The sequence below is a fragment of the Diabrotica virgifera genome, chromosome 7, assembly GCF_917563875.1.
Source record: "Diabrotica virgifera virgifera chromosome 7, PGI_DIABVI_V3a".
NCBI classification, from domain to species: Eukaryota; Metazoa; Arthropoda; class Insecta; order Coleoptera; family Chrysomelidae; genus Diabrotica; species Diabrotica virgifera.
Window position 1 is genome coordinate 1,614,203 of NC_065449.1, and position 25,763 is coordinate 1,639,965.

The window sequence follows — 25,763 nt, forward strand, 5'->3', positions numbered from 1 at the left end:
ATTATAATTCATTATTTTTTATTTTTGAAATTTTTTACCACGTACTTCTGAACTGATGAATTTATAATATCTAATAATAACATTACATTTTCATCACTATCCAGGTTAGACAAGGCGAAAACGGCGGGTTCGTTGGAAAAAATATTCCCATGAGATTTTTTTGCATAATCACATTCGTGAGACACCCCAGAATAAGGTTCAAGAAGTCGCCCACGCGAAAAGTAGTCCAATTTTTTTTAACAATTTTTGAAGTTATACTTCTTTACCGGCGATATGAGGGTGAATTTTTATATGTTAAAACCTATGATCCCGGCGCATGCGCATTATAACTTTGTTCTGATTGGATGTTCAAATGACATGTCAAAAATTATTCAATATGGCGGCTGTGGCACAGCTGTAGTTAGATTATTTATGGTTGTTGCGTTTTAAAATTTGTGTGAAATGAAACAACAAACAAAAGTTAGTTAATAGCTATACTACCTTTTTAAATAGTTTTCATATACCTATATTTTTGGACTTTTGGACTATTTTGGACAAGGAAAACTCATTCTAATTTGTTAAGTAGTTTTTATTATAATCATATTGTAATTATACATTTGGATTAGGTTGAAATACAGTAGAGCGTCGATTATCCGAACTAATTGGGGGACATAGGTGTTCGGAAAACCGAATTGTTCGGATAATCGAACTACAATATATTGATACATATTTATAGTCATACATATTTATCCACAAGTGAATAAAAGCCATATTTATATACCTACATATTTATTTATATCTTGATAATGACAACTAGCAACTAAACAAAAAAGTGCAGTCTTCGCAACATAATTATTTTTGGATACAATATTGAAGAAAATTGAAGATATTTTAAGCGTCAATTACTAACACTTGCTCGGTATTCGAGTGCGGGACGCGGGAGTCGATAGTTCGAATAAGCGGTCGTTCGGTTGATCGACGTTCGGATAATCGACGCTCTACTGTACATTTATTTTCTCAAGAATGGGGATTTTAGAGAGAAATCCCAAATTAGGTCCGATTTTTATTTTTAAATTATGATTTTTTGGCGTAGATTTATTTATCTAGTAGGTATGTAATGCTTTGATTTACATACTTAATTTGATTACCAACAAAAGTTCTACCAATCTTCATCTAATATATTGTTTTCTTACTGTTTTGTTATATTTTAATATTTTCTTCCACAAAATTTAAACTACATAATTTAATTATATTCAAAACAACTGTCAAACAGTAAAACGTTCAGTTACCCTATTTTTCCACATGACAAATAATGTGGAATTGGACGAGTGGGTCTAGGCTTCGATTACGAATCAAAGCGACCCGAAATTCACGGGTTCGATTCCCGATGCAAGTTTTTATTTTTTTATGCATTTTATGATTGTAAGTATATTTACTAAAAAGGGGGTAGTTCCCTGGATTGGCTGTATACCTTATAGTTAAACAAACTGGAACATGAAGTAAAAACCACTTCTATGTAAAAGGTATATTTACTAAAAATTTTTAGAATCCCAATGGATTCAATAAAATGAGTTCATCAGAACGTTTTCAAACCTATCGGTCCATCATCAGTGATTTGAATACTTGCAAAATAGCCCCAGAACCAAACAATGGTTGTGATTATAAATAAATCTACATTATGTTGAAATAAATTTAAAATGGCTAAACGCCGATGTTAAAGGATTAAACCTCTGGGAACATGGTGAAACTCTACCCGAGGACCCAATCAACCATCTTCGGTCAACGATGACTACTAAGTGACTTAGACTAAGACTTAGTAGTCATCGTTGACCGAAGATGGTTGATTGGGTCCTCGGGTAGAGTTTCACCATGTTCCCAGAGGTTTAATCCTTTAACATCGGCGTTTAGCCATTTTAAATTTATTTCAACATAATGTAGATTTATTTATAATCACAACCATTGTTTGGTTCTGGGGCTATTTTGCAAGTATTCAAATCACTGATGATGGACCGATAGGTTTGAAAACGTTCTGATGAACTCATTTTATTGAATCCATTGGGATTCTAAAAATTTTTAGTAAATATACCTTTTACATAGAAGTGGTTTTTACTTCATGTTCCAGTTTGTGTAAGTATATTTGTTATATAATTTTTTTTTTTTCAGAAAATGCGTATTTAAAATTTTTGCCAACAATTATTATCGTTCAGAAATCATTTTTTCTTTGTGGTATTTTTCAATGTGTTTGTGTGCATTTTATTTTTTATTTTTTTAAATTTTTGATATTGTCTTAAAAATCACATAATATGTAGTAGAGGTATAACTTCTTACGTGCGTACAAAGTACACACACATTATTTTTTTTAATCAAATTGCAAAAATCAATATTTTCGGCCAGGACAAATTTTTTTTAGATTTTTCGGACCATTCCGTACAGAAAAGGTCTGTTGTAATTTTTGTCTAAAGTTGATCGTTTTCGAGTTATAAGCAATTTAAAATTTGAAAAATGCAAAAATGGTCATTTTTTAAGACTTAACTCGGTTAAAAATGATTATTATGAAAGTCAGAAAGTGACTAATTAAAATTTAAAGCCCCCCCTTTCATGATCCTGAAAAAATTTGTGTCAATAATTTATTACTAAGCTGTTATTTTTAATTATTAATAATGAGTGGTAGGATCGTATTGACGCGGCTGTAAATGTGAGTGCGAGTGAGATGCGCCATTGAACTGCCTGAATGGCATCTCTTTCGCACTCATCATGGACGGCCGCCTAATACGTGCATGGCGCTCATTATTTTTACTTAAAAATAACAGCTTACTAATCAACTAATGACAAAAATTTCTTCAGGATCTTGTAGGAGGGGCTTTAAACTTTGATTTAGTCACTTTCTGACTTTCATAGCAATAACTTTTAATTGAATTATTAAGCCTTGAAAATCGCCATTTTTCGTTTTTTTCAATTTTAAAATGCTTTTAAACGATTAACTTTAGAGAAAAATTATAAGAGACCATTTTTATCCAGAATGGTCCAAAAAACCTAAAAAAAATTTGTTCCGGCCAAAAATATTGATTTTTGCAATTTGATTAAAAAAAAAAAATGTTAAAAACAATTTGGACCACTTTTCCCGTGGGCGTCTTCTTGAATCTTATTCTGGAATGTCTCATGAATGTGATTATGCAAAAAAATCTCATGGGAATATTTTCTCCAAAGAACCCGCCGTTTTCACCTTGTCTAGGTATCTGAAATCTTTGTAGTTATTATAGGCCTATTTAAAAAAAAACCTAGACATTTTCTTGAAAAATTTCAGCGTTGTTTCATTTAATATTACTTAATTTAGTGTTAAAAATATCCTTTTTTCGATTTTTTGCTCACCATTACAGAAAAAAGGTTTAAGTATCGCATACATGTACATATAAGAGTTTATTAATACTTATCTCGTATTTTTTAGAATGAAACGTAGGAATAATTTAACAGTAGTTTATTCCAGTAAAATGAAAAATCAAAGACTAAGCCAAGAAAATAAAAATACCAATTATTGAACAAAAATGAAAAATAGAAATATATGAAATAAGGAATTTCAAGTTCAACAAATTGAACATTATCTGGTATTGGCATCTCTGGCTCTAATGACGTCCCTCATTCTCTGTGGAAGGCTTCTTATCCTTATCAGAGACCGTATGTACTCCAAATCCAAATTATCTCATTCTTCAACATATTGCTGCGATCGTCCATCTCCAAATTAAAGCTACGATTTGGGTTGTTTGTTTTGATGTTAAATTACTTATTTTTTCTGTAAAAATGCACTTCATCATTGAAAAATCAAGCAAACATAGTGTACAGATCAAATTCTCGAAAACAAAAGTCCAAATAAATATTCTCTCGTATTAACGTTTTGTTTAGTTTCTTTTTCGGCAAAAACACGTTTCAAACTTACAACGTTATGGGTTTGTAGACACCTAAAGGATATAGACGAGTATTATAACATTTTGCTAAAAATAAAAAATTACTTTAAAACTTTTTTTCTGTTGTAAAAATTATGCGATACTTTTTGTGATTAGTGTATACTATGTCTGTATTCCAAATAGGATTCCAAATTCCTGAAATTCATATCGGAATAATATACAGAACATTCTCAAGTTTCAACACAGGATTGTAAATCTACCTTCTCACTGGAGAAGTGACTCAACTCTTGACAGTAAAAAAAGGTAAAATTAAGGAGCCTGCATTGATTTTTAAACAAAGAGAACTCTTGCAAATGCTTCTTGTGTTGAGTAGGATTTAGTTACCGATATTAAGGGTAAGAATATGCTAAAAATAAAATACCTGTCTTGTTTGGAGATGATCATGAATCTGTCTTAATTTTCTAGCAATTAAAACGGTTATGGTGTAGACTCGATTCCCATTTTCCGTTATACAAACCAAACAAGATTGTAAAAGCGGCAATTTGCATATGCTGTCGTTATTTAATAAATAATTTATAAAATAACCATACATGTTTATTTATGGATCTGAAATATTATAATATTTTATGAAACTCATAATAAATCGTTTAATTTTCTATGTTTAAGGGGATGGGTACGTATTTTCGGCTGCAATGCTATTCAAATGGGGATTCATTTTTTTTTTCGAATCCTGTGAAAACTAATAAGTATTTTTGAAAAATTTAAACGCAGAATGAAAGATTACGTTATTGGCGAGGGCCGAAAGTCCCTGAGAACTTCTATAATGTTTATTTTAATAAGTTACTGGGGTGAAAAACTAAGAGAAAATTTAGTGTGATTTTTAATTTCAAATATCTCATTCAAAATAAACTTTTTATTTATTCTAAGGGACTTTCGGCCCTCGGTAATAATTTAGTCTTTCATTCTGCGTTTAAATTTTTCAAAAATATTTATTGGTTTTTTCAGGATTCGAAAAAAATAACCACAATGTCCGTGGTAATATTTTCCAAATCTATCTTTGTCTTACAACGCATTCAGTCGAATAGAATATTGTCAGCATATTGTCATCAGACAGTGACAATTTTAAATATTTGACATGGCATCCGGAATATTTTGAATTGTTGATTAAATAATGTTGATATAATAGTGTATTTGATAAATGATTGATTTAAGACGTGAACTTAATAAAAAGTTATTTATTGTGTATTATTTGTGGAAGATCCAAGCAGAGAATACATCAGGATAATATATTCTGTGATCTAAGTATTTTGTTGTTAAAGATGTTCAAAATTGTAAACGTTCCATAGTAACAATATATTATTAAAAAATCACTTTAACACTTGTCCTCTTTTCTCGATTGAGTATTAGTTTTTGTTGTACATATAAATTATTACAATCACTGAATACATAGTTAGTGAAAAAAATATCAGTAGTAATTGCACAAGAGCTCTAAAATTATTGAATTTTTCCCGAGTGACACTTTGACAGTTTTAATTTCACGAGCCGAAGGCGAGTGAAATTATGTCAAAGAGTCACGAGGCCAAACATTCTATATTAATTTTAGAGATCGAGTGCAATTTGTTGCGATTATTTCATGAATAAAACTGTTCAAAATCAAAATTTTATTGTAATTTATTTATGTAAGTACAAATTAGTACAATTAAACACAAAGTTGTTATAAATATTATTTGACGGTTGTAAGTCATCACTTTTATAATTTTTAAAACATTAATCGTCATTAATGTCACTGAATGTATTTTTTCATAGCAACGAAGGGCATTTGACGTAATATTCTTGACGACGGGAAATTATCAAAAATTATCAATTTAATTTGGATTTTTGTAGCTTTCTATTGGTCATAATCTCCTATGAATGAAATAATCACATTTATTAACTGAATTAATAATTTGCAATTATACAAATAACAGTTATCCAAGAACATTCAAAAGCCATCTCTTTAAAGTTAATCATGACATTGTCAAGTAGAATGACGTTCTAGTAATGTTTACATATCCATACCAGTGTGAATTTTACTACACGTAATTTGCCGTGTAAAGACAGAAAAAGTAGGGATAGCCGTAAAATATTTGCGAATTATGTACGCGATGGCCTTTTAAACCGTTCATCAAAAAAGAAAGTCAAATCACCTTCAGAAATAACCTTGGATTGATGCTTTTGGGATATGGTTGATGATGCTTTTGAGATATATATGATTGTATTTTGTATCTGTAAATTGTATCTGGAAGATTTGAGGTAATGGTCAGAAGAGTATACGGGTTTTTTGTGTATTTTTTTATTGAGTCCAGATGTAGATAGTAATATTAAACTAGATATAGAACTCTGGTAAAATAAGTGAAGCAGATTTTTCAAAACTCAGTGCGCGTTTTGTCCGCTAGGTGGACACAAATAAGGGGTCAAAAAAACAATGTTTGTGAATTTTGTGATAGCGGATTTTTAAAGTTTAAAGTAAGATAATCTCCTGGCCGAAAAATAACCATTTTTTACTTATACGACAGTATTTTTAAATCATAATAATCAGATAATACATAGCTTTTGTAGTAACATATACCTAGATATTGGTTAATCATTGGGTCTGTGGTTTAGAATAATTTTTATACTACAAGTTATACTACAAGAAATTCCAAGAACGAACATATGTATTTCGGTGAGTGTCAAAGTCTAATCACATCATAAAATGTGATCGGAGGACAAACAGGATAAAAGCATTCATGTGCGTAAAACTTAAACCTCTATAAATTATTTTATGATTGTAAGAATACCCTAACCTATTTTTAGAAGTCAATTTCCGAAGAATATTTTTCATCTTCCAATAATTATAGAATAATAAATAGAGCACCAACTACTATTCTCTCTAAACTGATAGCTTTTGGTGATTACAATTTTTACTTTTTCACTGTTTCCAAATATGGAACGTTCTTATACAGAATACAAACTATATTTTCGATATAAAGTATTTTGCATATTATATTTAAGAAGGATACCCGTATAGACTGTATTTTTAAAATATTTTTGATTATCTCAAGAGATGTTCAGTTTTAGCTACACATGTATGTGTAGGCGTAATAAATGTTAATAAAACATATGTCACCAGTCGAGAAGTTCAAAGAAATATACATTGAACATTTAACTTTGAAATAATAGACTGAGTACAATTTGTTATAAATAAAATTACACAGAAACAAAGATACAAATATAAAGACCATTTTCAGAGTTCAAAAGAATCCTTTACACGAAAATAATATCAAATAAGAGTACTAGTATCAAAAGCAACTCGCAACTTGCGTGGCAGGACGAGAGGATAAAATCCATAAAACTCACCAATACTGAGGGAAAGACAATAATACATTGCATTCCGGTGGACAACATGGTTTTGTTGATGTAATGGATCTTGAATTTTCGTCAAAATCAAAATTGGCTGATTAACACGATAACATGAGTACGGAGATATTTGTTAAAATGGTTGAATAGAGGACTGTACGAAAGAATACGGTCAACAGTCAACGTCAATAAGACAAAATTTATGAGAATATATAAAACGCAAATAAATAACGATAATCTCCTCATAAACGGAACCAATGTCGGACGAGTAGACCAATATGCATATCTTGGAACAATGATTACAACAAAAAATTACTTCCAGGAAATCAAAAACCATCAAGAAAAGTGATCTGCGCAAGAAATTTAAACTTAAAGCTAAGAGTTAGGTTAGCGAGGTGCTACGTTTTCTAGACTTGGTTTTATGGAGTGGAAGCTTGGACTTTCAAGGTGAGAATCATTTCAGTTGGAAGTACATAAAATAATTCTGAAAATATTGTGGACAAAACATATAGCCGGTCCGAAATAAGAATGGCGTAACTGCAAATTTTGTCAATTCCTATTTATTGCGTAATTAACTTCTAAAATACTGTGTCCAGATGATACAAAAGCAACTGTAACTATGTGCTGAGCCCCTACAGGGTAGTTGCGTCGTTATTGAAATAAGCACCATTTTAGACCTTGTTTCAGATGAAGAATGACGCAACTGTAAATAGGGTTGAAAATGGGGGGACTAAATTAAAAAAATTAAATTCGGACCAATAAGGATGAAAATAAAAACCATCGCTGTAAGAATAAACGTCATACCTACTAAATAGTTAAAAATAGTTTTCTTGTACGGAAAAATTTTAAGATCAAAGAAAGACGCAACTGTAGGTAGGGTTGAAAATGGGGGATTAAATTAAGATAATGGAATTCGAATCAATAGGGATGAAATTAAAAACCATCAATGTAACAATAAACGCCATACCAATACTCCGGACGGTTACTCTTTATTTAATTACTGTTTTAAATATTTAAATAATTTTAGATGAAGAATGACGCAACTGTAAAAAGGGTTAAAATGGGGGGACTAAATTAAGATAATGAAATTCGAACCATAAGGGATAAAAATAAAAGCCATCATTGTAACAATAAACGCCATATTGATGCTCCTAGACGATTACTCCTCATTCAATCCCTATTTTAAATGTTTAAAAATAGTTTTTTTGCTCTCCTGAGAAATTTGGCTTTTGCAGTTACGTCATTCTTATTCCGGACCAGCAATATCACAAAAAAAAAGGAAAGATTCTGAGAAAGATGAATAAAGCAATGGAAATCTTGAATACTATCAAAACAAGAAAATTGGAATATCTCGGACATATTAAGAGAGATACAACTTGCTCCAATTGATTATGCAGGGAAAGATTCAAGGAAAAAGAAGCATAAGAAGACGCAGAATATCGTGGCTATGCGCAACCTGAGAGAATGGTACAGATGTACCGGGTGTCCCAATAAGAATGGCTCTTGGCCATATCTCAGGAACCGTTTATAGTACAGCTTTGAGAAAAAAATAATTATAACAAAAGCTGCCTCAGGAAAAGTCTGGAAATTATTTTCATAATTGTAGGTCCACCGCAGAGGGCGTAATTGAATATCAAAAATTAAAAAATCAAAATTTTACAAAATTTACCTAATGAAAGGGCACTGGAAATCCAATCATCGTATTCTTCATAAAATTCTGCGCATATTTGATTTCACAAGTTTAAGTCTACATTTGCAAATAAGAGGTAGGGGTGAGTGGGAACCTTCTTATGAAAAAATGGCTGTAAATCCGATTCTGCTAAATCGAATTTTGCATACTTGGTCTGGTTGAAAACAGCTCTTTTTCGCCAATGTAAGTGTCTTATTTTCGAAAGAGCCTAATAAATAATACGCAAGCTAGGAGGCGTTATTTAATTATTTTCAGACATCCAGTTTTCTTTGGAAAATATTAAATACAAGTATGTATTTTTAATCATGTACAGTAGAACCCCGATTATCCGGGTGCGGATTATCCGTGCTATGATTTTGTATTACTCAAGTTGCATTTTTGAGGTTTTATCAAAATAGCGTCATCGTTAATCACTTGACGGAAACTCTATATGACAAAAGAAAGACTCGTAATGAAAGATTTATTTTTTCTGGTATCTTTTATGGTAGGTACATACGTATGTGTATACGTATATATGTATTATACATAAGAAATACATGTTCGGATTATCCGTGTTTTTCAATTATCCGTGCCACCTCCGGTCCCGAGGAGCACGGATAATCGGGGTTCTACTGTATTACAAAATTAGACCAAATTAGCAACATAATACCGAAAACCGCATGTCGATACCTTCTTTCTATCTCGAGATATATTAAGAAATGTGTAAATTTTAACCATAACTGTTACTGTCACCGGTAAATGAGGTTAAGGAAAAGTAGTGTGCTATGGAAAAAACAAATAAACGTTTTCCAGATGTAAACGTATATAATTAATTAAAACAGCAATAAGACAAACAACACTATAAAATATGACAAATAAATAAAAGCCACTACTTACTTAGTGACGACCTAAATGTTCAAATTGTTACCCATCATTTTCGATGCAAGCATTTACTCTTTCAAAAGAAGATTGAAGATTGAACAGCAGTCCCAATTTTTGCTCTCGCAATGCTTTGAATGGCGTTTCGTATTCTCTAGATCATGTTTTCTCGAATAGTGGTCCTAGTGGTAAAAACAAGGTCTTTAATCCGTCCCCATAAATTAATAAAAGTTTAAAACAGTTAAATCTGTTGCTGTTCAATCTACTCTTGAAAGAGTAAATGCTTGCATCGAATATGATGGGCAACAATTTGAACATTTAGACTTTAGACTGTCACTAAGTAAGTAGTTGCTTTTATTTCTTTGTTATATTTTATGGTGTTGTTTGTTTATTGTTATTTTAAATAAATATATACGTTTACATCTGGAAAATGTTTATTTGTTTTTTCCATAGCACACTACTTTTCCTTAAACTCGTTTACCGGTGACAGTAACAGTTATGGTTAAAATTTACACATTTCTTAAGATATCTCGAGATAGAAAGAAGGTATTGACATGCGGTTTTCGGTATTATGTTGCTAATTTGGTCTAATTTTGTAATACAGGATTAAAAGTGCATACTTGAATTTAATATTTTCCAAAGAAAACTAGATTTCTGAAAATAATTAAATAACGCCTCCTAGCTTGCATATTATTTTTATTAGACTATTTCGAAAATAAGACACTTACATTGACGAAAAAGAGCTGTTTTCAACCAGGCCAAGTATGCAAAATTCGATTTAGCAGAACCGGACTTACAGCCATTTTTTCATAAGAAGGTTCCCACTCACCCCCACCTCTTATTTGCAAAGGTAGACTTAAACTTGTGAAATCAAATATGCGCAGAAGTTTATGAGGAATACGATGATTGAATTTCCAGTGCCCCTTCATTAGGTAAATTTTGTAAAATTTTGATTTTTGAACTTTTGGTATTCAATTACGCCCTCTAGCGGTGGACCTACAATTATGAAAATGATTTCCAGGCTTTTCCCGAAGCAACTTTTGTTATAAATATTTTTTTTCTCAAAGCTGTACTATAAACGGTTCCTGAGATATGGCCGAGAGCCATTCTTATTGGAACACCCGGTACATCAAATGAACTTTTCAGGGTAGCCGTCTCTAGAATCCGAATAGCTATGATGATTACCGACCTCCGTCGCAGAGATGGCACTTGAAGAAGAAGACTCCCTCTATAACGAGAACTGAAATAACTACATATTACACGTGGAGAGAGGAATTTAGCTTGCTCAAACTGATTATGCAGGGAAAGGGAAAGATCCCAGAAAAGAGAAGCATAGGAAGACGGAGAATATCACGGCTGCGCAACCTGAGATAATGGTACGGATGAAGGTACATACATCAAATGAAATGTCAAATGGAATAGCTATGATGGTTGCCTTTGAATGCTATGAATTCTAGCTATTCCGAATAGCTATGATTCCTTGAACTTGATGAAGATGTTGGTGAAAATGATTGATATAAAAGTACATATAAAAGAAACTAAACATAACAAAGGATTGAAGCAATGTAAGGAAAGGTGTTCTTGATGGAAATTATCTCGACTTTTTAGAAAATACAGCACCTAATTTATTGGAAAATTAAAATCATTGATTAAATTCTGTATTTTTGGGCGCGTAAGCGTGTAAAGATATATATTCATAGATTAGATATTTTTTAATTATTTTATTTTCTGGGAATTAAACATATATGCAACTAAAATATTTTTAATTACATTAATGATTAATTCCCACAAAATAAAATATAGATATCAAATCTAATCAATTATTTTTGGTGTAAAATATAGTACAAATAAAAGTTATTATAGTACCGCTGTTTTGCAAAATAAGTATTTCTTGCGTCAAAATACACCCATTATAGGTCTGGATCCCGCGTTTGAAAAAAAAGTTGATTAATAGCAAGCTGAAAATTTGTTAATAGCTTAAAGGTGTCTAGTCGGACAAACTTTGATATATGGGAACACTGGAATAGGGGAAGTTTTAATTGTGGAACAGGTTAAAAATTTGGAACGCTCATACCACGAAAACGGCACATTTATTTTGTCCGACAGAACTTCCAATTGATTTGTTACTCTTTCATTAAACTCTCATGCAAAAATCAGGCTGCTATTTATCACCAAATGGGCATTATAATGAGTGGAACACGTAGAACATGTCAAATGACAGGAATTATGACAGGTGATAAATAGCAGTCTGATTTCTGCCTGAGAGTTTAATGAAAGGGTAACAAATAAATGGAAGTTCTGTCGTACAAAATACATGTGACGTTTTCGTGATCTGACCGTTCCAAATTTTTAACCTGTTCCACAATTAAAACTTCCCCCGTTCCAGTGTTCCCATATATCAAAGTTTGTCCGACTAGACACCCTTAAGCTATTAACAAATTTTCAGTTTGCTATTAACCAACTTTTTTTTCATACGCGGGATCCAGACCTATTATATTAATAGTATTTATCATTATCATAATCACAAGGTGCGATATTGTACCTAGAGATTATTTTATAAATTAATCTCTACCATTTTTAAATACAATAATTTATACAGTAGATATAATAGTATGGTGCAAATGTATGGAATAAATTCGTTATTTCGTCGGCGACTTTAAGAAAAAATCTCGAAACAGGTCGATTTTAATTTTTAAATTGTGATTTTTTGGCATATATATCATACTAGTGACGTCATCCATCTGAGCGTGATTACGTAATCGATCATTTTTTTTAATGAGAATAGGAATCGTGTGCTAGAGCTCATTTGAAAGGTTATTCAATTCTCTATTCATTAATATAAACATTAACATGGTTATTTATACAGGGTGGACAAAAATTGTTTATAAATTAAATTAATTGACAAAAAAAGAAGATTAATTTCATCCATAGTTATTAACAAATAACGACTTTCATTATTATGAAATTTGCGAAGCAACAAATTGACTCTATAACTTTAAAAAATCGCCATATTAAAGCTTTTTTAATGTTCTAAAAAATTAAATTTTGTAATTTTATGTCAACTATTTAGCTTTTAATTGGGGTGCAAAAAATCGAAAAAATCGCGTTATTTGCACTAAATTGGTAATAATTAAAAAACGGACGCGAACTCTTGGCAAGAAATAGGTAGGTTTTCTTCCTATAGGTTTAAAATTTAACACTAAAAAAGTTGTCATATTATTCAAACTTTCGAACAGGGTCTCTTTTTGCTTATTTCCCTGGGGTAGGTATAATTTTAATAATACTAAATTTACTTCCCAATCTAGGATCCAGGACCGAGGGCCCCTAGGGGGGGGCGCATGAATTTTTTTCTGGGGGAAAACCTTAAAAATTAGGGTTAAAATAGTGAGTTTTAAGGAACCTTTCACACAATTTTGAGTGCCATAAAATAAGTCAAAACTTATTGTTATTAAAGTATTTTTATTTGTCTAGCAACGAAAAATTAGCAAATTTTAACCTAAAACTCAATGAAGTCCAACAGGTCTTGTTTAATAAATAAACATGTTGGATAATAAAAAACTTAGGTATTAGGTACTTTAACAACTAGCCATGTTTCTCATCAATACAGGGTGTGCGGCAAACTTTAAAGGGTACTACATGAAAAAGAAATGACAGTTTACTTGTTAAACTTATGTCCGCAAATGCTTCGTTTAAAAGATACGGGGTGTTCAAATTTTTCTTACAAACTGACGATTTATTTATTACCTACTCTAATACCGGTTGATAATATGCAAAAGAAATTTGGTAGGTAGGTTTTAAGAGGTAGTTATTGCGCATTTTTTGACATACAATTAAGAATTTTATATTCACCATTGGCGTGCAATGGTGAACATTTGTACAATGCGCAATAACTACCTCTTAAAACCTATCAAATTTCAGTTGCTTATCTCAACCGGTTTAGAGCAATAAATAAATCGTCAGAATGTAAGAAAAATTTCAGCACATCCTATCTCGTAAACAAAGCATATGCGGATATACGTTTATAAAGTAAACTGTCATCAGATTTTCAGCCAGAATTACCCCTTAAAGCTTGCCATACTTATAAAGTTCTCTGTATTGATGAAAAACTGAGCTAGTTGTTAAAATACCTAACTTTTTTATTATTCAACATAAGGGAATGAAGCAAAAAACAGAATGTTAAGCTATCTTCTTATGGTGCCTATCCGTTACGGATGTTGGACACTAACATGGCTATTCTGACTTTGTTGACTGCTGCCCTGAAAAGTCCGGTAGTGGTTAAGTTAAACCATTTTCGCAGGTTATGCAGTTAGGATATTCTTCTTCGTCCTAGACCTCGTTTCCCATGCACTTTACCTTGAAGTATGGCCCGAAGTAGTAGTCCAGGGCGCATGTGTTTTGAGATGGACGTTGAGAGGTGACTCAAATTTTTTTGCAGAAATTGCTTGAAAAGAACTCAAATAATAATATTTGAGTTATCCTCCCACTCAAAATGGTCCGGAACATTGTTGAAATAATCAAAATGTCAAAATATGAAGGAAAAATTCGATTTTTTTATTGGTTTTTTGATTATAACTTTAAAACTGTTCATTTCAGAGAAAAGTTGTACTGACATAAAAATTGCGTAATTAAATTTCCTACAATACAGAATTGGTTACAAATTAAAAAAATAGTCACCCTTGTTGCAAAATAGCAATAATTGAGAAAATAACCATACAAAAACAAGTATTTGCATTTTACGTTTTTCGACCATTTACGCTACACTTAGGACCTTCATATTTTACCCAGAAAAACTTTATGCTATAGTGAAACAACGCTGTAAATTTCATTAAGATCGGTTTAACAGATTTTGCAAAATGAATTTTGCAATCGAGGTTTCGTAAAAAAAATCATTTTTTTTTTAATGTTGCAGGACTGAAAATAAAGCAGATAGCAAGTTCAATTTTTTTTGCTTAAAGAAGTGTACTGTACCCTTCATTTGGAATTTGCAAAATTAAAATCGAATAATTACCACGGCGTCAGGAAATTTTTTAAATAAACATTAATTTTGGTGCTACGCGCAGTACAGCGGTGTTCGTTTCACACACAAGTTGATTTTCACCAAAATTTCTTCCAATCTTTATCTAATATATTATTTTCTTACTCTATATTTTGTTGTATTTTAATATTTTAATTCCACAAAAATCAAACTAATGTTATTATTGTTTGTGAAATATTGTTTAAACAATTGCATATATTTAAAAATAATAAACTTTTATTCTCTAAGTTAAAATATATGGACAAAGAAAGATTTTGCTAAAAAAAGTGATTTCAAAAGATAGAGTATGTGTTTTTATTTTGCAATAAACAAATTTATTTATTTATATCGAAATGTAATAAAAATTAAAATGTATCAATCATTATCAAAGGTCATTGGAATGCCCAATCAGGCAAACTATCCGCTGTCCTGCGCGTAGCACCAATAATTAAAGTTTATTTTAAAAAAAATCCTGACGCCGTGGTAGTTAATCGATTTTAATTTTGTAAATTGCAAATGAAACTTAGAGTACACTTCTATACGCAAAAAAAAATTCAACTTGCTATCTGCTTTATTTTCAGTCCTGTAACATTTTGAAAAAATGAATTTTTTTTGCGAAAGCTGGGTTTCAAAATTTATTTTGCAAAATCTATTGAATCGATGTTAATGAAATTTACAGTATTGTTTTACTGTATCATAAAGTTTTTCTGGGTGAAATATGAAGGTCCTAAGTGTAGCATAAATGGTTGAAAAACGTAAAATGCGAATACTTGTTTTTGTATGTTTTTTTTCGCAATTATTGCTATTTTGCAACAAGGGTGACTATTCTTTAAATTTTTAACTATTTTTATATTGTAGGAAATTTAATTACGCAACTTTTATGTCAGTACAACTTTTCTCGGAAATGAATACTTTTAAAGTTATAAACAAAAAACGAAGAAAAAAATCGAGTTTTTCCTTCATTTTTTGACATTTTAATTATTTAAACAATGTTCCGGACCTTTTTGATAGGGAGGATAACTCAAATATTATTGTTTGAGTTATTTTCAAGCAATTCCTGCAAAAAAATTTGAGTCACCTCTCAACGTCCAAATGTACTAATATTTTTACAAATGGTCTATAGGTCATATCGTTGTTCATTGCGCATTATATGGCCCAGGTATTCCAGTTTGCGACGTTTTATGGTTACAACTAGTTCGCGCTCTTTACCCATTCTATGTAGAACGTCTTCGTTGGTAACTCTGTCTATCCAGGAAATCTTCAACATGCGTCTATAGCACCACATCTCAAATGCTTCGAGTCTCTTCAGTGATGCTTCAGTTAAGGTCCATGACTCCACGCCATATAAAAGAACGGAGAATACGTAGCATTTTAGTAAACGAACTTTTATTTCCAATTTTATATCGTGGCTGTAAAGATTTTTTTCATTTTGACGAAAGCTGATCTTGCCTTCTCGACGAGGCTATAGTTGGGTTTTAATTTTAGTATTTTATAAATGCTAGAATATTCCACAGGGTCCAACGAACTTTAAGAAAAAACAGTTTGATTGGTACACCCGGTATACAATGACAATTTACCTGTCTAACAACAATATTATTACAGCGTAATTGTTAAAGAAGGCTATAAGATATTAAAAAAATCACTTAAATCGGACAACAGGTTTATGAAATTCGAGACATTAAAAATAATTCATTTTTAAGGTGGTGCATTAATTTCTTGGAGAAGTGTAGTTATTGTAATGGGGTGCAAAGAAATCGCGTTTTTTGCACTAAATTATTAATTATTAAAAACGGCTCCCAATTATTGGCAGAAAACAGTAGGTAGATTTTCTTCCTATAGGTCTACAATAACTAAAAAAGTTGTCAAATACCTACCTGGATTATTCAAAGTCACGAACAGGGTTTTTTGCTGATTTTCCTAATTAGGTACTAAAGTTACTTCCCAATCTATTGTAGGACTATCCAACCTGGACCTTGTAGGACCTGGTATTATATTTAATGTCCTTTCTGTTTAGTTAATTACTACGCCTATGTATAAAAGTACTTTTAACTTGTTAGGGCAATAGAGGGGTACTAAGTCTATTGTTTCTATTTTTGTCATGCCATAAATATCAGAAAAAATAAGAAGATAATCTATTATCTAGTATGATAACTATAGATATAAAAAAATGGAATTAGGTAAGTAGATAGGCAGAACCCACCTACTTAATTACAAAAGGACATTACATCTCGAAGCAAACAAAGAAACCTTCATTATTTGGTATCGGATAACAAAATTAATAAACGGATTAGGTAACATGACTATAAAAATGATTTTTGCACCGAATGTTTCCCGAAAAACGCAAATATTTAAAGAAAAATGAGCGAAAATCAACTTTTCAAGGAGTGGCAAGACGTCCGAAAACTGGCAACGCTGTCGATCACGTCGATACACATACAACGTGTCAGATCACAAATAACGGCAAAATCTATATTTTGCCTGAATAAACATCAGACAACGACATTCGCATTATCGAATGTATCACAAACGGCATAGTTGTAATTTAGCAACCAAGAAAAAGCTAGAGCAACAGCTTCGCTAACGAAAATAAACAAAAGAATAAAGCTTGGAGAGAAAGGACTTCAACCAATAGCGTTAGCGCACATGCTAACGTCACGCGGACTCAGGCCCGGGCAATGCCCCGTAAAGAAAACACCCCATTTGTTAAAATCTCGCAAAATAACGTTAAATACAGAATATTAACGACGAAAATAAACAGTAAAATAAGTTCACTTTGACTTACCTCCTGATTTAAATAGAGGTTCGTCGAATATTTATCTGGGATTGTCACTTTTTCACTTGTTTACGTTTTATTGAGGTTTATATCGAGAAATGACTACAAAAGCGAATTTTTGTAGTTAAAAAGTTCGTTTTCTTGTTGTAAAGTGTGTCGTGTCCTCTCTCTGTACTTTCTAGTTTCTACGGGATCATCACGTGCACTGGGCTGCTTTATCGACCAATAAGATGCGCGAAGACCACCGTCGTGTGTAGATTTTAGGGTTACACAAGAGTCTCGATGTTTATAAAAGTTTACACACGACGGTGACCGGAGTTGAGGGTTGGTTGAGTTAAAAACAAGAAAAAACCATCACAAAGACACTCCAGCTCCAACGCAACGGACGCCGCAAAACAATGAATGGAAATTTTACGTGGATTATCAAGTGACAGGCGTACAAGCTGTTGTGTTGGTGTGAGCGAGCTTATCGTTTTGTTGTTCGATGATGGATAAAGGAATCGAAACGAATCGAGTGCGTTTCGATTGTTGTGTTGGCACGTTGCAGCGGCGATATGGAAAAAGCAGTGCAGTCCGTAGAAATGAATTCATTATTCCTTACACAAGAATGGATATTAATGGATGACGGATAAAATATTGCAGATGATGAAACAGGGAAGGAAATTCAAAGCTAGAAGGAAAATGAATACAAAGAGGGCATAAGGGCATACTCTCTCTCTTGTCGTTTCCCCATTACTGGGGATCGTGATTTCTTCCGATATTCCTAACAATGTTTCTCCATTGGTCTCTATCTTCAGCTGCTCTAAGAGCTTCGCAGAATGAGTTTACAGCTGAGTTCTTAATTTGGTCAGACCATCTAGTTAGTGATCGTCCTCTTGATCTTCTCCCCAGAACGTTTCCAGAAACAATTAATCTCTCCAAACTGTCGTCACCTCTGCGAACCACGTGACCAAAGAATTGCAGAATTCGTTGCAGACATATTGTGGACAGCCTTTTTTTAATATTGAGTTCGTTTAGAATGGAAACGTTTGTCCTATGAGCTGTCCAAGGTATGCGCAGCAGTCTTCTCCAGCACCACATCTCAAAGGCATCAATTTTTTAGCGCTCGCATGCGCGAAGAGTAAAAGTCTCTGCTCCGTATAGAAATATTGAGAATACAAGGGCATTCACCAGTCTCATCTTGATATTTTGAGAAATAGATCTGTCTTTCCAAACTTTAGTTAGGCTACTCATCGCATTTTTTTCCATACCAATACGTCTCCGAACTTCTGCTTCACAGTTACCATCGTTACCATACTAGACTCGAGATAGATAAAGGTGTTTACTATCTGATATTCCTGTAACATGTTAGTCAGTTGAATAGTGTCGAATCTGTCGACCACCATTATTTTTGTCTTAGCTTTATTGATTTTCAGACCAGCTTTATTGCTTTCGTATTTTCGTACTCAACTCTTCGCAGAAGATCAAACATTTCTTGCTCATTTGCTGCTATAAGTGTAGTGTCATCAGCCAATCTTAAATTGGAGATTTTGCTACCAGCTACTGTTATTCCACCGGCCCATCCTTCTAAAACCATCCTCATGACATGTTCACCATAAATGTTAAATAAGTCAGGTGACAACAAGCATTCTTGTCTAACACCTCTCTCGGTCTTGAATTGGTTTGAGAACTTCTGATCTAGTCGTACTGTCGCTATATTATACTGGTACAGATTTTTAATAAGTGTCACCAGGTGCATTGGTGCGCCCATTTCTATTAAAATTGACCACAGATTTATCCAGCTTACACAATCAAATGCCTCTTGGTAGTCAACGAAGCATATAATCATAGGTACTTGAAATTCTCTAGACTTTTCAATGAGTTGTCTCAGGTTCAGGATTTGTTCCCTTGTACCTTTACCCTTTACAAACCCCGCTTGTAATACTAAGGGAGATAAAAGGAGCAAATGAAGCATGACTGAAGGAGAAATGTACGGAAGTTGAAACACTACAACGAAAACATGACGATTTCCATATGCACAAAAAGATTAAGGAGGTACAAAATACCAGAAAACATTACAATACAGGCATAGTTGTAGACATCGAAGGCCAAAATTTTTACTACAGTTGAAGATAAATGAAGAAGATGGAAAGAATACATACAAGAATTATTCAAATATTCAGCATTAAGTCCAACTGAAATAGACAATCCCTACGGCATAGAAATAACAAACGAAAAAGGAACTAAGATAAGTAAGATTAAAGATGAGAAATCACCAGAATCTGATGAGGTGCATGGTGAAATTTTAAAGCTATTAGAAGCACACCAAATCACAGCTCTTACGAAGCTACTCAGCAACATATATGTACGAGACCGTACTTCCGATCTTTCCCCTGTTATTTGTCTCTTCCTTCAAATACAAAGTTTTTATTGAAAATTTTTTTTCCTTGTAGAATCGGTACTCACCGGAGGGACTGCAGACCGCAGACAATTAGAGACTCTTTGTAAATACAATGAAGTCGACTTTACTAAGTAACAAGACATGTTTACACACTACACATTACACTATCAACTGTCCCATGCCAATGGCCATTAGTTGTTGAGGCATTTAAGCTAAATAAAAAAAAGTTTTTATATAAAAAGTACAGATAGTCCTGTCGCCAGGAGGGTACAACGGCCTCCTTAATTCAGATGGACTTACCCAAGTTTTTTATGTATTTTGACCCGTAGAACACGAATTTTTTGGGTAAGAGTTGATCCGGATGTCGATAAGATTGTTATAAACAAAGAACTTGAGGAATTTTATAACAGCGATTTTTCGCAAAACAAAACATTTTTTTGTATTTTTTTGGGTGATTCTCAGCAACAAATGGTCTTACAAGTTTTTCGTAGGATGCATAGTTTTCGAGATAAACGCGGTTGAACTTTCAAAAAATCGAAAAATTGCAATTTTTGAACCCGAATAACTTTTGATTAAAAAATAAAATACCAATTCTGTTTACTGCATTTGAAAGTTCAAGTCAAATTCTATCGGTTTTGATTATTTGCATTACTAAAAATTAAGTTTTTATTTGTTAAACAAAGCCATAAACACATAGTGTTTCCCGTGCCAAATGCATGCGTTTTAATGTACGTAATCTACGTAGAAATTCTGAATGCGCGCCTACTCGTTCGATTTCAAATGAGAAATGCAATGAAAACATCATTCAATCACTATGTGTTTATAGCTTTGTTTAACAATAAAAAAATTAATTTTTAGCAATGAAAGTAATCAAAACCGATAGAATTTGACTTGAACTTTCAAATGCGGTAAGCAGAATTGCTATTTTATTTTTCAATCAAAAGTTATTCGGGTTCAAAAATTGCAATTTGAGAGTTCAACCGCGTTTATGTCGAAAACTATGCATCCTACGAAAAAACTTGTACAAACATTTTTTGCTCAGAATGACCCAAAAAATACAAAATAATGTTTTGTTTTTGAAAAAATCGCTGTTATGTGATACCTCAAGGTCTTTGTTTATAACAATCTTATCGACATCCGGATCGACTGTTACCCAAAAAATTCGTGTTCTACGGGTCAAAATACATAAAAAAAACTTGGGTTAAGTCCATCTGAATTAAGGAGGCCGTTGTACCCCCACTGGCGACAGGACTAATACCTACATTAATTTAATATGTGTAAATTTTAAAATTAAACTCAATTTAATAAATAATTAGAATGATACGCCTCTGTAGTGCAAGTGTTATCAACAGTTGTTATATTCGTTAATTAATAGTATCGAGAGAATCATCCTCTCGATTCTCGATATCGATTGTAGCTGGTGGAACGAGTTGCAACCGTATTGTAAATCGCGGTGGAGGGGATAGCCACCGCGTGCCCCAAACTTGTGTGTGGTGCGTAGTTAAAGTGCGCACTCGAAAATCGCATGAAACAAATGCGGCGGCGTTGCCGGATCTTGCAAAAAAGCCGGAAAATTACGTATTTTCTAATAAAACCACCTGCAAAATAGTAGTAATGATTTTCTCGTGGTTCCTAACAGCTCGGAACTCGTGCATCATTGAACGAATGGAAGAGATGGGATGTGGGCTTATAAATAAAGAGTGGATGGATATTACAAACCACAAACGTATGTTGGGTAAAAATTCAAAATGTCTATCTCCATGTTAGCACTAAATTGTTACACAATTATTGGCTGACATCGTATATTTTTTTACAACAATTATAGGAGCTTCTACATTAAAAGTATTTTTAATCACGATTGTAGGAATATTTTTTGACCAGTTGTATCAATTTTTTATAAGAATAGGTACCTACATTGTAAAAATTTAGACACCTATAATTTTCTTTGAAATTGAAAACTCAAAAACTAATAAATTTGAACATAGTGAATGTTAAATCAAAATTGTAAAAAAATTGTGATTGTAATCAAAAAGTACTAGAATGGGACATTTATAATAAAATACAGGGTATTCCATTTAAAATTACCGAGAAAATAATGTATAGTACCTTTCAAGATATTTTAGCAAACCTTATCTCAATCCTATTACTAACTCATTTGTATTTGAGTAGTATCGTTAAATTTCAGTAGTAAACATAATTACGGAATATCAGGTATCTATAATTATTAAAAGTACAATAGATTAAAAATTATTAATTTCTACCTGGACCGAAAACACTATTCAACTACAAATAACGTACCCCTAAGCTTAAGGTTTTCTAAAAATATTTTGAAAGGTACCTACTATACTTGTATTTTAACTCACCCTGTATTCTATATAAACAAAATTAGCAATATCAATCATTTTTGAAAATTTTGACAATTAATAAAAAAATATGGCATCCATAGATCATTGTTAGTTTGCTTCTTTTTATACAAAGTTTTGAACTTACGATTTTCATAGAAATTTTTTACAACTTTGTAAATACTCTGTATACAGGGTATATAAAAAACATAAAACATGTACCCAATGAGGAAGTTAAGAAAATTAAAATACAGGGTGTTCTATAAAAAAATTTATTCTGCAAACTTCGAACACCCTGTAACATTCTAACTAATTTTGTAATGTGAACCTCAAGGTTGCCTACAATTTTTGTTCTTAACTTTTATAGCAATTTTACCAAACTCAGTTACATAATATACATATCTATCAAAAGACGTCTTCAAACTACTTTTCTTGAGGAAGACGAAGTAGTTTTCAATCCTAATAGTAAATTATTAATATTGAAAATACTACAAATATTACTAAAAGATTTTTAAATTGAAAACTTATTGGTACACTTTCCTGGTGACACCTCCAAGACTTCTACAATTTGCAAGTCAAATGGATGCTGCAGTGAAGACGAGACGGAAGGAATTCTACACTATGCAATTCACATCCCCCGTCTGCAGCTGGTAAAGTTTCAACGGAAAAATGCACCTAGTTACTCTACGGAGTAATACGACTATAAAATAAAAATGTATACCATTTTTATTCAGTTGCAATGCGAAGGCAAAACAATCTTACTTTTCAATTAGAATACGGAGTGCAGTCCAGTCCCTTGAATCGCGATTTTCGGCTCTTATTGGAGCCTTCATCGGAAAGAACGTAGGCACTGTTCTCCATATTTTAACTGATTCGCATCGAGAGGTTTTCCAACCCATTGCAACTGAAGTGATGATAGTAGGTGGCTAGCGCCATCTGGCATTGAAAGACGAAGTAGTTTTCAATCCTAATAGTAAATTATTAATATTGAAAATATTAAAAATATTACTAAAAGATTTTTAAATTGAAAACTTATTGGTACACTTTCCTGGTGACACCTCCAAGACTTCTACAATTTGCAAGTCAAATGGATGCTGCAGTGAAGACGAGAGGGAAGGAATTCTACACTATGCAATTCACATCCCCCGTCTGCAGCTGGTAAAGTTCCAACGGAAAAATGAACCTAGTTACTCTACGGAGTAATACGACTATAAAATAAAAATGTATACCATTTTTATTCAGTTGCAATGCGAAGGCAAAACAATCTTACTTTTCAATTAGAATACGGAGTGCAGTCCAGTCCCTTGAATCGCGATTTTCGGCTCTTATTGGAGCCTTCATCGGAAAGAACGTAGGCACTGTTCTCCATATTTTAACTGATTCGCATCGAGAGGTTTTCCAACCCATTGCAACTGAAGTGATGATAGTAGGTGGCTAGCGCCATCTGGCATTGAAAGACGAAGTAGTTTTCAATCCTAATAGTAAATTATTAATATTGAAAATATTAAAAATATTACTAAATGATTTTTAAATTGAAAACTTATTGGTACACTGTCCTGGTGACACCTCCAAGACTTCTACAATTTGCAAGTCAAATGGATGCTGCAGTGAAGACGAGAGGGAAGGAATTCTACATTATGCAATTCACATCCCCCGTCTGCAGCTGGTAAAGTTCCAACGGAAAAATGCACCTAGTTACTCTACGGAGTAATACGACTATAAAATAAAAATGTATACCATTTTTATTCAGTTGCAATGCGAAGGCAAAACAATCTTACTTTTCAATTAGAATACGGAGTGCAGTCCAGTCCCTTGAATCGCGATTTTCGGCTCTTATTGGAGCCTTCATCGGAAGGAACGTAGGCACTGTTCTCCATATTTTAACTGATTCGTATCGAGAGGTTTTCCCACCCATTGCAACTGAAGTGATTATAGTAGGTGGCTAGCGCCATCTGGCATTGAAAGACGAAGTAGTTAGCAATGGGTTGGAAAACCTCTCGATGTGAATCAGTTAAAATATGGAGAACAGTGCCTACGTTATTTCCGATGAAGGCTCCAATAAGAGCCGAAAATCGCGATTCAAGGGACTGGACTGCACTTCGTATTCTAATTGAAAAGTAAGATTGTTTTGCCTTCGCATTGCAACTGAATAAAAATGGTATACATTTTTATTTTATAGTCGTATTACTCCGTAGAGTAACTAGGTGCATTTTTCCGTTGGAACTTTACCAGCTGCAGACGGGGGATGTGAATTGCATAGTGTAGAATTCCTTCCCTCTCGTCTTCACTGCAGCATCCATTTGACTTGCAAATTGTAGAAGTCTTGGAGGTGTCACCAGAAAAGTGTACCAATAAGTTTTCAATTTAAAAATATTTTAGTAATATTTTTAATATTTTCAATATTAATAATTTACTATTAGGATTGAAAACTACTTCGTCTTTCAATGCCAGATGGCGCTAGCCACCTACTATCATCACTTCAGTTGCAATGGGTTGGAAAACCTCTCGATGCGAATCAGTTAAAATATGGAGAACAGTGCCTACGTTCTTTCCGATGAAGGCTCCAATAAGAGCCGAAAATCGCGATTAAAGGGACTGGACTGCACTCCGTATTCTAATTGAAAAGTAAGATTGTTTTGCCTTCGCATTGCAACTGAATAAAAATGGTATACATTTTTATTTTACTTTTTTTGACTTTAGGGTTCTCAGGTCGGATGCCATTTTCAAAATAAAAATTTTATCAACTATTAGATAATATATATAGATCTAACGAAGGCATATGACACGGTCTCCATTAATAGACTATGGGAAGTAGTACTAGAAAAGACCAGCAGAATAATGTATCTATTATACAAGCACTCTGAAAGAACTGCATATATAGGGTGAGGCAGATAAAGGGCCTATTAGAAATATCTCGAGAACTAAAGACAATTGAATTATGAAAATTGGAATAAGGGGGTTTTGAAGACTGATCTATTTAATGAAAATATTTTCATCTATTTGGTACTTCCGGTTATACTGGAAGTTGCTTATAACTTCGTTTTTTTAAATGGGACACCCTGTATATTTTTACATTTTTGGATTCTCCTCGATTTCTTCTTTCTTAAAATATAAGGTTTTGTAATAGTATACAAAGTAGGTTAAAAGGTAATTACGTTTTCTTATTAATTTCGTAGCAATATTCCCACCCTGTAGGATTGTAGTAGTTTGGCATAATAAACTCTATTTATGTTCAAATGATTTTTAATATAGTCTACTATTGTTAACAATTATTAGTGTAGCTAAATTTTTAATTTTAGTATACAGGGTGGGTCGAAACTCGGAATGAGTATTTTCTGAGTTTTCTTAAATGGAACACCCTATATTTTAGTATTGTAATGAAATGATATTTCATGGTACTTTTTACTTCTTAAGCATTCCCTATACCTAACTGCTTTAGTTTGTGCTTAA

General features: G+C 32.6%; 1 protein-coding gene across 1 annotated transcript in view; it reads right to left on the reverse strand.

The window, feature by feature from the left end:
• LOC126888352 (max-binding protein MNT-like) overlaps window positions 1-18,038 on the reverse strand; it is a 73,334-nt gene extending 55,296 nt beyond the window's left edge. The window contains exon 1 of the mRNA XM_050656525.1: window positions 17,601-18,038. The gene's annotated coding sequence lies outside the window, so the exon portion shown is untranslated. The remainder of the gene's footprint in view (window positions 1-17,600) is intronic.
• Between the last annotated feature and the right edge of the window lie 7,725 nt (window positions 18,039-25,763).